Raw genomic sequence first — 10441 nt, forward strand, 5'->3', positions numbered from 1 at the left:
GACAAGCCCCATCGGGGGTACAAGTCACCTGTGCAGCATCCCTATGCTCCTGGGCACAGCTGACAGCCATCAGCTCTCTCTTTCCCCCTCTCTAGTCCCTACAAATGCCTATAGCCAGCGATTCTCTTTGTTACCAGAGGACAAAACTTTGTGTTCAGGTTCTTCAGGTGGTGAGTGACACCGATCTGGGTCACATGGGAGACCAGGGGTGCAGTGAGGTCCACCCCACCCTGGGAGCAGACAGTCTTCGGGTTAGTCCACCACCACATGGAGCAGTAGCAGAGGACAGCAGCGACCATTCCCTGGGGAGAACCTGGGAAGGGGCTGTGGGCTGGAGGGGGTCTGAGGGCCTCCACAGGAGGGGGAAGAGTGGGTGGGTCAACCTGTGCAAACCATATGGTGAAGCTGTGACCTCCGTGTACACCTGCGTGTAGGTCAGTGTGTGCCTGTGACTTCAGCAGGGAGGGAGGAATGAGTCTCAAAAGGAAGTGGGCTGAGAGGCCAGGCACTAGGACCCATCTACACCTCTTGTTCCCCTGCCGGCAAAGAAGGACCTGCCTTGTCAAGAAGTCTCTCTTAGGCTGGCTCCTCCCAAAGCCCTTCCCTTTGAGATCCTACAGGTACCCCATCCAGCCTGTGAGCAGGGTTGAGCCTGAAAGAGGTTCTATGATTCTCCCTGAATCACACAGCCAGGGAGTGATGGGGGGGGGCACCCTGACTTGTGTGGCCAAGGCCTTGATACTCACAATGCTGTGTCCTGGATCCCTTGCAGCTATGGCTCTCGATAGGTTGTGCTGTATACTGGAGGGGGGTGTTTTGGCTGCTCTTGGGGGCAGTGGCTAGCCAGTGGGTCTGTGAGTGTGGAAAAGAGGTGACAGTAGGTGGCAGCACTGGGCACCACGTCATGTGCTTTCTGAGGGACAAGCGACAGAAGTGGTGGCATTGTCCAGCCTCTGGGTGGCAGCAGTAGTGATGACTTGACCTTGGTTCCCTCCTTTCTTGGTTATGTCTTGGCAATAATTCCCTTGGTCAAGCCTATGGTTTTCTAGAAGCTTTCCTGGAGGCCTGCCCCAGAGTGCACTCCCCTAAGCATAGTGTGTGTGTGTGTGTGTGTGTTTCTGTGTATGTGCAGGTGTATCACAGTGCACATACAGAAGTCAAGGGTCAGACAACTTTTGGGAGTCAGTTTTCTTCTTCTGCCATGTGGTTCCCAGAGACTGAACTCAGGTTACCAGGTTTGGTGGCAGTCACCTAATCCACTAAGTCATCAACAGTCCTGGATTGTCTTGGGCATCTCTGTGGCTTTTGCTCTGTGATTTTTCCTGGGTCTTCACATGCTTACAACTTGGTCTCTCTGCCTCTCTCCCCCTCCCTCCAGAGATAAGTCCCTGTACCTAGACTGCCACGCCTATGTATCTAAGGCTGGTCTTGGACTCTGGATCCTCTCCCTCTATCTCCTGAGTGCTGGGATGACGGGCATGGGCCACCAAGGCCAAACCTCACAGACATTTCTCTCTGTGCTTGTCTGTGTTCCTATCTCCTTTTGTAATACACTAGTCAAGTTGGGTCAAGGCCTCAGCCCTGCCACCACTTACAGTCACTGGTCTGGGAAGCCGTGTGGGTGACTGGCAGTGGGAAGGGACCTGGAGACGAGGCCTGGGCTGCTTCTCTGTAAAATGTGTGAGGTGTGTTGGAAGTGAGGTTCTTCCGATGGTCATGTTAGGGACCTTTAAGAGATGGGGCCACCTGGGAGCTCTGCAGATCTTTGTCTCTGGGGTCAGGAAAGAAATGGAAGAAGGCACAGTAAGTAAAGAGCTAGCCCGGGGTCACTGCTGAGTCCATGACTCTGTTCTCCTGCTGTTAAAATGCCAGTGATGGCCTGGGCACATGGGTCAGTCGGTGGAGTGAGTCTCCAAATATGCACAAGGACCTGGGACCCATCCCTAGCTCCTGTAAACCAGTCACGGTGGTGGGCATCTGCAATCCCAGCACTTGGGAGGTGGAGGCAGAAGGTCAGAAGGTCAAGGTCATTGACTATATAGGGAGTTTGAGGTCAGTCTAGGCTATGCAAGACCCTGTCTCAAAATCAATCAATCAAACAAAGATGCCTCCACTAACCAAAGTGCCCTAAAGATTCGGTAGTGATCCTGTCAAAATTTACGTGTTATTTTTCACAAGAATGAAAATTACTAAAATATGTATGGAATCATGAAACAGCCTGAAGAGTGGACTAGCTGAGCAACCTCTTTCTCTCTCATACAATAGAGTTCCACTTCTACTATGCAGTACAGAAAGGCCCTCCTACTTGTGATCCTCCTGCCTCAGCCTCTCCAGTGCTGAACCTCATACCCAGCAGAAGCAATCTTGAACATCAAGAATTGTGGACATCACAATAACTGATTTCAAAACATACTACAAAGTTGTCGTGGTCAAAACTGTATGGTGCTGGCTTAAAAGCAGACATACAGACCAACAGGACAAAGCAGCGAGCCCAGAAATAAGCGTACACACATCTATAGCCAACCGGCTTTCAGGAGCACGTGAGGAGGCAGGGACCGTCTCTCGATTAGATGATACTGGGAGTGCAGAATGTTCACATGCACAGAGTAGGGGCTGAAGAGGTGGCTCAGCAGGTAAGAGAACTGGCTGCTCTTCCAAAGGACCCAGGTTCAATTCCCAGCACCCACATCTGGCTTACAACTGTCTGCAATTTAATTCCAGTTGCAGGGGATGTGACATCCTCATAAGACACAGATATAGGCAAAACACCAATGCACATAAAATAACAATAAAGAGTAGAATTTCACACAACCGGTTAAGAGCTATGAAAGTGGGACTGTAGATGTGTTAGGAGAAAAGGGGAGAGAGTTCCCTGGCATCGTCCTGTGCATTGATGGTTTTAAAACGTGGTCCTGAAAAGACATAGAACAACTGCAAGGAAGATGTAAGGATGCATCGAATCAGAAGGTGACAGAGCCAGCAATCAACAGAATGGAGAGAGTTCACGCAGCTGGATTGATTCATAAGACACACATCTGTCAGATGGCCGCTATCCAGGAAATATAAAGACCAAACCCAACTCAAGAGCAGGAGGACAATCTGATCTTAAAGCCGGCAAAGTCTCGAGCAGACATGTCTCAGAACAAGACAAGAATGGGCTCAGACACTTGAACACAAAGCTCATCTTCATAAGTCACCGTGGAAATCCAAATGAAAGCAGCGGGGAGACGCTCTTCTCTCTCAGAAGGGCGGCCATCAGAATGGGAAGGCAGCCCACAGAGGATCTGTGGTGGAGGATGAGGGGAAGGTTGCCCTGAAGTGCTGGTGAGAATGCAAATGAGCAGCCATCGTGGAAAACAGCCCAGGGCTTCCTCAAAACTTAAAAACGGAACTCTATGATCCAGCAACATTCGCTTCCTCATATGCTCGCAAGGATGCCAAGACAGCTGGTCACAGATCCGCAGTCAGGAACCATCCGCTACAGCCAAGACAGAGCTAAGAGCTGGGAACAGATGCTCGGGGTGAGCGGGGTGAGGCCTGCGAAGCGGAAGAGGGTGCTCTGCAGCCTGCACTGTGTATCTGGACCGTGCCAAGAGCTGGTGTTCTCACCTCCTGCAAACAAAGCGAAACAAAACACCATGTGGGCGATTATTAGTTTGATTTTGTCATGTCACAGTGCGTACACAGACCCCAACAGGCTGGGCAAGTGGAGCCCATTCTTATTTGTTGATCGTCCCTTACTGTAACTGTGTTAAAGTAAACCCCGAGTACTATACCAGTATGCTGTACTATACGGTATCAATCAATCAGTCATCAATCAACCATCAATCAACAGCCTGTCAGCTAAAGCGCCAGTCGGTCCTCACTCTGTCTTGTTCGGTCACAGTGACTAAGAGCTGCAGACTGAATGACTTATAAACTCAGCTTGTGTTTCTGGGGGCTGGAAGCCCGGGCTCTGCCAGGTCAGCACCTGGGGAAGGCTGCTTCCTGGCTCCTGGCCACTACTCTCCTGCCACGTCCCCATGTGGTGGGGGGGACTGTACCATAAAGATCTACGGATAGCACCTGCCACATTGCTAAGGACGATGAGCCTGACATTAAAAAAATTTATAGCACACTTTGAATTTATTTATTGTGTTTGTGTGGTTGCACGTGTGCAGGAGTCAGCTCCTTCCTCCCTGTGTGGGTCCTGGTCATGGAACTTGGGTAATCAAGCTTGCCAGTAAGCGCCTGTACCCAGCCAGAGACTGGCATTTTGGACACTAGAGATTCTACCACTATCAAGTCCCACAGACTCTATACTACATATTTTCAGTCTGTCCACACCACCAACCCTCCCTCCACATCTCTTCGTGGGTCGCAGTTCAACCCTACCCATCCTGTAAGCAGTCAGGGCCTGTTTCTTATTTCTGCCCCAACCCACCCAAACCTATTCCTCATTTGACCACCAGAGGGCGCCAGTGGAATTCACATCCTGTGGTTTTTTTCACTTTGCTCCAGGAAAAAAAAAAAAAAATACAAAGAAGCATCTAGAGTGTGCCTCTGGGACCTGGTACTGTGCACCCTGTGCGAGTCGTTCCAGGCGCACCGCATCCTTGGTCAACTTGCAGACACCCGAGACCTCCAGCCAAATCCCCACTTTCGTTAGCTTGTTCCCCCATCTTCCTTACCCAATGAGGTTCCTTAGATTAACCTACTGTAATATCTGTCTGCCTCTCAGGGAGCTCCCTGGGGCAGAGATGTCGCTTTGTTCAAATGGACCCTGCACAAGACTGTTTAAATATGTTGCAGGAGACACACAGCATGTTAGCTACGTAGTGCACGAGGGATGTGCTGACAGGGGACCAATCTCCCTTCAGGCCCCTTCCCCTTTGGTCTTCCGAGTCTCCCCCTCCCCCCCAGGGAGGGACACAGTAGGGCGCCAGAGAGTACCCGAGACCTCCTGCCGTCGGAGGGAAGGAGAGGGTGCAGGCACCAGGCCTCCACTCTGCACACAGGCAAATCCAGATGGTTCCTGGGTACAATGCGCTCCTGCGGCTCCTGTGGGGCTGCTGCTCCCGGGCCACCTTCTTCTGTGAGAGGTGAACAAGGGTGTTAGAAAACTCTCTTGGAGAAGTAAGCAGGAAGTAGGGACACGGTTGCTGGGAAAAGGCCGACCATTGGGTAAGGACCCGTCTCACGGTCTGGCTAGAGGCCAGCGGAGGGAAGCCCGCAGCAGTCACTTGCAAGACTTGATGGGGTCAGAATCTGGCAGCGCTCGATCTTGACGGCAGCCTTCACAGCGAGGCTCACCGCCCAGAAAACTCAAAATTCACCCTCCCCAGCACCAAGCCCTCTCCACGTTCCTCACAGAAAAGCTTCATTCCCAATTAAAGGTGTTTTGCTTATTGTTTTTAAATAGTGTGCCCATGTGTTGTGCGTGCCTGCGTGCATGGATGAAGGCATCTGTGGCAGTCGGAAGAGGGTACTGAATCCCCCAGAGAGAGTTAAGTCACCTGATGTGGATCCTAGGAACCCAGCTGAGGTCCTCTGCAGGAGTAGTGTTTGCTTTTATCTGATGACATTTTGAGGGGCACAGCGAAAGGAGAGATTTCCTAAAAATATTTATATCCATGTGTGGTGGTGCACATCTGTAACCCCAACACTTGGGATATTGAGGAGAATCATGAGTTTGAAGCCTGGACTTCATGAGGACACCTTGTTCTCCACCCCCATTCCAGCCCCCCCTCCCCCAAAGAAATGAAATATTTAAGAAGAAACGCTTTAAGGACCCTGAGAGTCCTGGGTGCTGGGACTCAGATGAATAGTGTGAAGAAAGATAGCCCAGGCCAGCCTGACTTTAAACGTGGTTTAGTAGGAGGCAGGAAGCGTGTCACTGTGGAGACAGACATACATCATCACCAGGCTGAAAGGCTGGCTAATGGGAGGCCATCTGGAAAAATAGGAAGTAGGACGCGCTCCACACGGATGGATGATATGAGCTGTCCCAGGCAAGCGAGTGTGAAATGTTAAAACCAGGAACCTGGGAGAAGCAGTCACAGAAGGATGATTCTAAAACACGGCCCAGAATGCAGAAGAAGCCTTTCGGGGAAGCTCCCGAAACCATTAAAGGAAGAGATAGGTAACTAGCCCACACTCGCTTAAGCTAGAACCGTGCCTGTCACTCCCCAGGGAAGGAGCAAATTTCCCTGGTAAAAAAGTCAGTGGGAAGCACCAACGTAAAAGATATAAAGGGCAAAGCAGAAGAGAACACTACGGTGGGGGAGGACGGAAACTGGGTGAGCTCCAAGCTGGCTGGAAAGATTCTAGCTGAGAGGAAGCCGAATGCAAATCACAATCAACCCACTCGTATTTTCTTTCTTTTTTGCCTGCCCGACTGTCAAAAACAGTCGTGCCTGGACCTCTGAGTTGGTGAGAGGGAAAAAGAGGAGCTGGCTAAGGCAATGCCTGCGAGGATCTGAAAGAGTCCTGCAGGGTGGTCAAGAACAAGGGTCTAGACCCCCCCCCCCACCTTCCGCCCCATCCGATGACCCTGAAGGTGGAGGGAAAGCTGCCTCCAGAAGCCACGCCTGCCAGCATGCGCACGCGCAGAGCTGTAGCCCTGCAGCTGAGAGAGGCGGGAATCCAATCCACCTCCTCACCCAGCGGGAACTCCTCAGACATTCCCAGGCCGGTACTTGGGGCTGGGAAGAGAGGAAGCTATTCACAAATAGGGAACGAAGTTCAGGGTGAATAATTAATGGAAACCAAGGAGGTGCCCAGGACAGAGGACAACGGGAGAGGAAATAAAGAATGCGTTATTCTCCTGGATTAGTCTAGAGGGGACTGGAGGAATCAGCCGTGAAGGTCACCTGATGATGGGACCCAGATAACAGGGACACTAGCTGGAGGCATTCTTTTGAGAAGATTTTATTATTTTTAAGTTATGTGTATGTGGGGCAGAGTAGGCACACACGAATGCAGTTGCCTCTGGAGGCCAGAAGAGGGAGAGATGCCCTGGCGCTGGGGTTATTGGAAGTCACTTGATGGCTGGCGCTGCAAACTGAGCTGGGTCCTCTGCAGGACCAGTCCTCTCTCTTAGCCCTGAGCCTTCTCTCCAGCTCCAGGAAGACATTCCTAAAATACAAGCCCTTTAAGTACTTTTGAGTTTGGACTGTGTGGATGTTGCTTGGGGAGGTTAGGGTACTGGAATGACTGTGCTCTTAACAGCATGGATGAGCTGAAGACTGGTGTGAAGGGCCAATGGAGTGCCTAAGGTTGAGTGAGGAGAGGTCTCAGAGCCCCACACTGTTCTAGTCTCAGAGAGTGAGAAGAACTAGAAACCTCTAGAGCAGAAGCAGCCAATAGGAAGGGGAGCTTCCCTCACCCATCCGTCCACATCCATCCATCCATCCATCCATCCATCCATCCATCCATGCACCCATCCATATTAAAACTATTTATTTGTTATATGTGTATCTGTGAATACCATGTGCAAGTTTGGAGGTCAGAGGACAACTTTTGGGAGTTACACAGAACACCATGTGTAGGTTCTGGGGATTGAACTAAGATCATCAGGCTTGGTGGCAATCACCTTCATCCACAGAACCATCTTGCCAGTCCTATTTATTATCTTTTAATCTTATACTGTGTGTGTTATTGAGGCACACATGTGGCATGGTGCCCGTGTGGAGGACAGAAGGCAAGCTCAGGAGCCAGTCCTCCTCTCCCCTTTGCTTTGAGGCAGAGTCTCTTGTCTACTGCTCCTGTGCTAGGCTAGCTAGCAGCGAGCTTGGGGGAGGGGGGTCTTCCTGCTTCCACTCCCATCTCACAGTAGGAACATCTGTATTGTGAGGCCACCCTACTCCACCTGGCTTTTATGTGGGTTCTGAGGATTTAAGTCCAGGTTCTCCTGCTGTGTGGCAAGGATTCTTCCTGCTGAGCCATCTCCTTTGCCCCAAATGATGTTTTTAAACCCCTTATTTCCACATTTGAACATCAGCTCTGGCCAGATGTGGGATAAAGACTGGTTGTTTAAGGTGAACATTTTTAGGGAGATGCTACAGTTCTAAGGTTGTGTGCGCCTAATGACATAGCCTCGGGGTTTAGAAAGCAAACACTGAACCAGAGCTCAGGTGGGGCTACCATCATAGCGGAGATTCCACACCTGGCCTTGGTAGCAAAGTCTAGCCAGACAGTTATCTTTGTGCCCTTACAGAAGACGGACAGGTGCGGCTAGCATCTCTGATGGTAGATGGTGTGGCATCAACTCACGTCTGTTTATTAAAAGCTCCACAAGCCAGCACTCAAGCCCGTCACCCCAACAGGAGTCACCAGGATGTGGCGCATGGTCTTCTGTAAGTAAAGTATTGCAGAGAGGCAGCAGCCTTTCCTGCACATGTGCACACGAACGATACACTTTCAAGTGGCACATTATGAAAAAGAAATTCACAAGCTTATAAAAATATCAAAATTGGTAAATTGTGTGTGTACACATGTGAATATCCGTATGTGCACATGCACATGTGTGTACAAGTGTGTGTGCTTACATGTGTGAGTGTGTGTATATGTGTGTGCACATGTGAGTGTGTGTACACCTGTATATATGTATGTGCACATACATGTGAATATGTACACATGTGTGTGCATGCAGGTGTGAGTGTGTGTAAATGGAGCTGGAGCTTTTCTTTTGTCCTAATTGCCTGGTCACACAGAAGCTTAATATTAATTTGGCCTATAGCTCAGGCTTATTATTAACTAGCTCTTACAACTTAAATTAACCCATTTCTATTAATCTACATTTTGCCACATGACTCATGGCTTTACCTGTCCTCTAGCATCTTGCTTCCCCTGAAGCTGGCTCATCTCTCTCTGACCCTGTCCTTCTTTCTCTCTATATCTTCAGTTTGGCTTTCCTGCCTAGCCTTATTCTGCCTTGTTATAGGCCAAATCAGCTTTATTATCTATCAATGAGAGTAATACATATTCACAGTGTACAGAAGGGTTATCCCACAGCATTTCCACCTTTCTGTCTCACCCAAAAGGAACTCTTTAACTTTAATATAGTAAAATTACATACAACAAAACAGTTATCAAGTAAGAATTATGTTTAATATTATTAAACTTTTGTGTGTTTATTTGGGACTGAGTTGTTGGGACGAAAGAAAAGCTCCGCCTCCATTTACAAGTGTGTACACATGTGTATATGTGTGTGCACACTGGTGTGTACATGTTCCCCCCTGTGAGCACATGTGGAAGCATAGCAAGAGGGTCGCATGGATTGGAGAATGGCTGGGGACAGTCCGGCAGACTGTCAGGACTGACTAACCAGGGTGACAGGGTTCAAAAAAGACATCATTGTCACCTATAACATCTCTGTTCATCTGGAAAAGTGTTCAGTAAGATTAAACAGAATAAAACCCAAAGCTGTTTTGGAGAAGAGTGGTGAGCATCTTTAATGGACAACGGGCCTCCTCTGTTTCATGTTAAGACGTCAGAAGAATCTTTTCAAGCCGGGACTGAGGCTCCATGTTTGACACCGCAGGCTTACGTGGGCTTTCTATGAAGATCCCAGTCAAGCCAAGGAATGAATATTATAAAACCAGGAGAAGAAACAATACTGTCATTCTTTTACTAGTGACAAACTGCAAATCACTGCCAGGCTTGTTAGCAAATCCCAGAGTGAGCTATGACAAAGGCTGGCAAGAGGGTTCGGAGAGTAAAGGAGCTTGCTGCCAAGCCTGAGGACCCGAGTTTGATCCCTAGGATCCCATACATTGTCCTCTGGCCTCCACAGATGCAGCCTGACAGGTTGCTTGCATGGGCACACACACAAATAATTGTTTTTTTTTTTAATTTAAAAAGCTGCCGTGAGATTTTCGCCCAGTTTTCCACATGCATAAATCCAGTATGCAAAAGCTGACATTTCCCCTACATACAGGGAGCAGATAGGAAATTCAATTTGAAAATTATTAGCTACAATAGTGCTGAGAGTAATAAGGTATCAAGAAATAAATCTTTTGAAAAATGTGCATGACCTTTCTGGGAGGAAATGGCAGAATTTTATTGAAAGATATAAAGGACAAAGTGAGGATACTAATAGGCAGGCAGATGGAATGTTGCAAAGACGTCAGGCCCACTCGCGGTCAGGCCCACTCGTGGCTGCAGGTGGAATACAGAGCTCCTGAAGCTTGGACTTCCCCTCCGTGATGGATTCTAACCTCGACCATGAACCAGAATAAACCCTCTCCCCTGTAAGTGGCTTTGGTCAAAGTATTTCCTCAAAGGGATAGAAAGAGAAACTTAGAAAGCACTAGTGAGATCAAATCAACATCCCACAAAAACTAAAAGCAGTCCTTGTATCATTTAAAATCCACTCCATGTGTAAAGGTCACCATGTGTGACAGACACCTTACATACTTAATAGAATAGCTTTTTTTTTTTTTTTTTTTTTTTTTTTTTT

At 48.9% G+C, this 10441-nt stretch overlaps 1 long non-coding RNA gene across 1 annotated transcript; it reads right to left on the minus strand.

The window, feature by feature from the left end:
• Nucleotides 1-2774: 2774 nt before the first annotated feature.
• Nucleotides 2775-5066, minus strand: LOC126515843 (uncharacterized). The gene is made up of 2 exons (XR_007595933.1): nt 4933-5066; nt 2775-3612 (listed from the first exon to the last, which is right to left on the minus strand). It is a non-coding gene; the product is annotated as an uncharacterized lncRNA (long non-coding RNA).
• Between the last annotated feature and the right edge of the window lie 5375 nt (nt 5067-10441).

This window comes from Alexandromys fortis, unplaced genomic scaffold (genome assembly GCF_014885135.2).
Source record: "Alexandromys fortis isolate MF-2015 unplaced genomic scaffold, M_Fortis_MF-2015_v1.1 scaffold_157, whole genome shotgun sequence".
NCBI classification, from domain to species: Eukaryota; Metazoa; Chordata; class Mammalia; order Rodentia; family Cricetidae; genus Alexandromys; species Alexandromys fortis.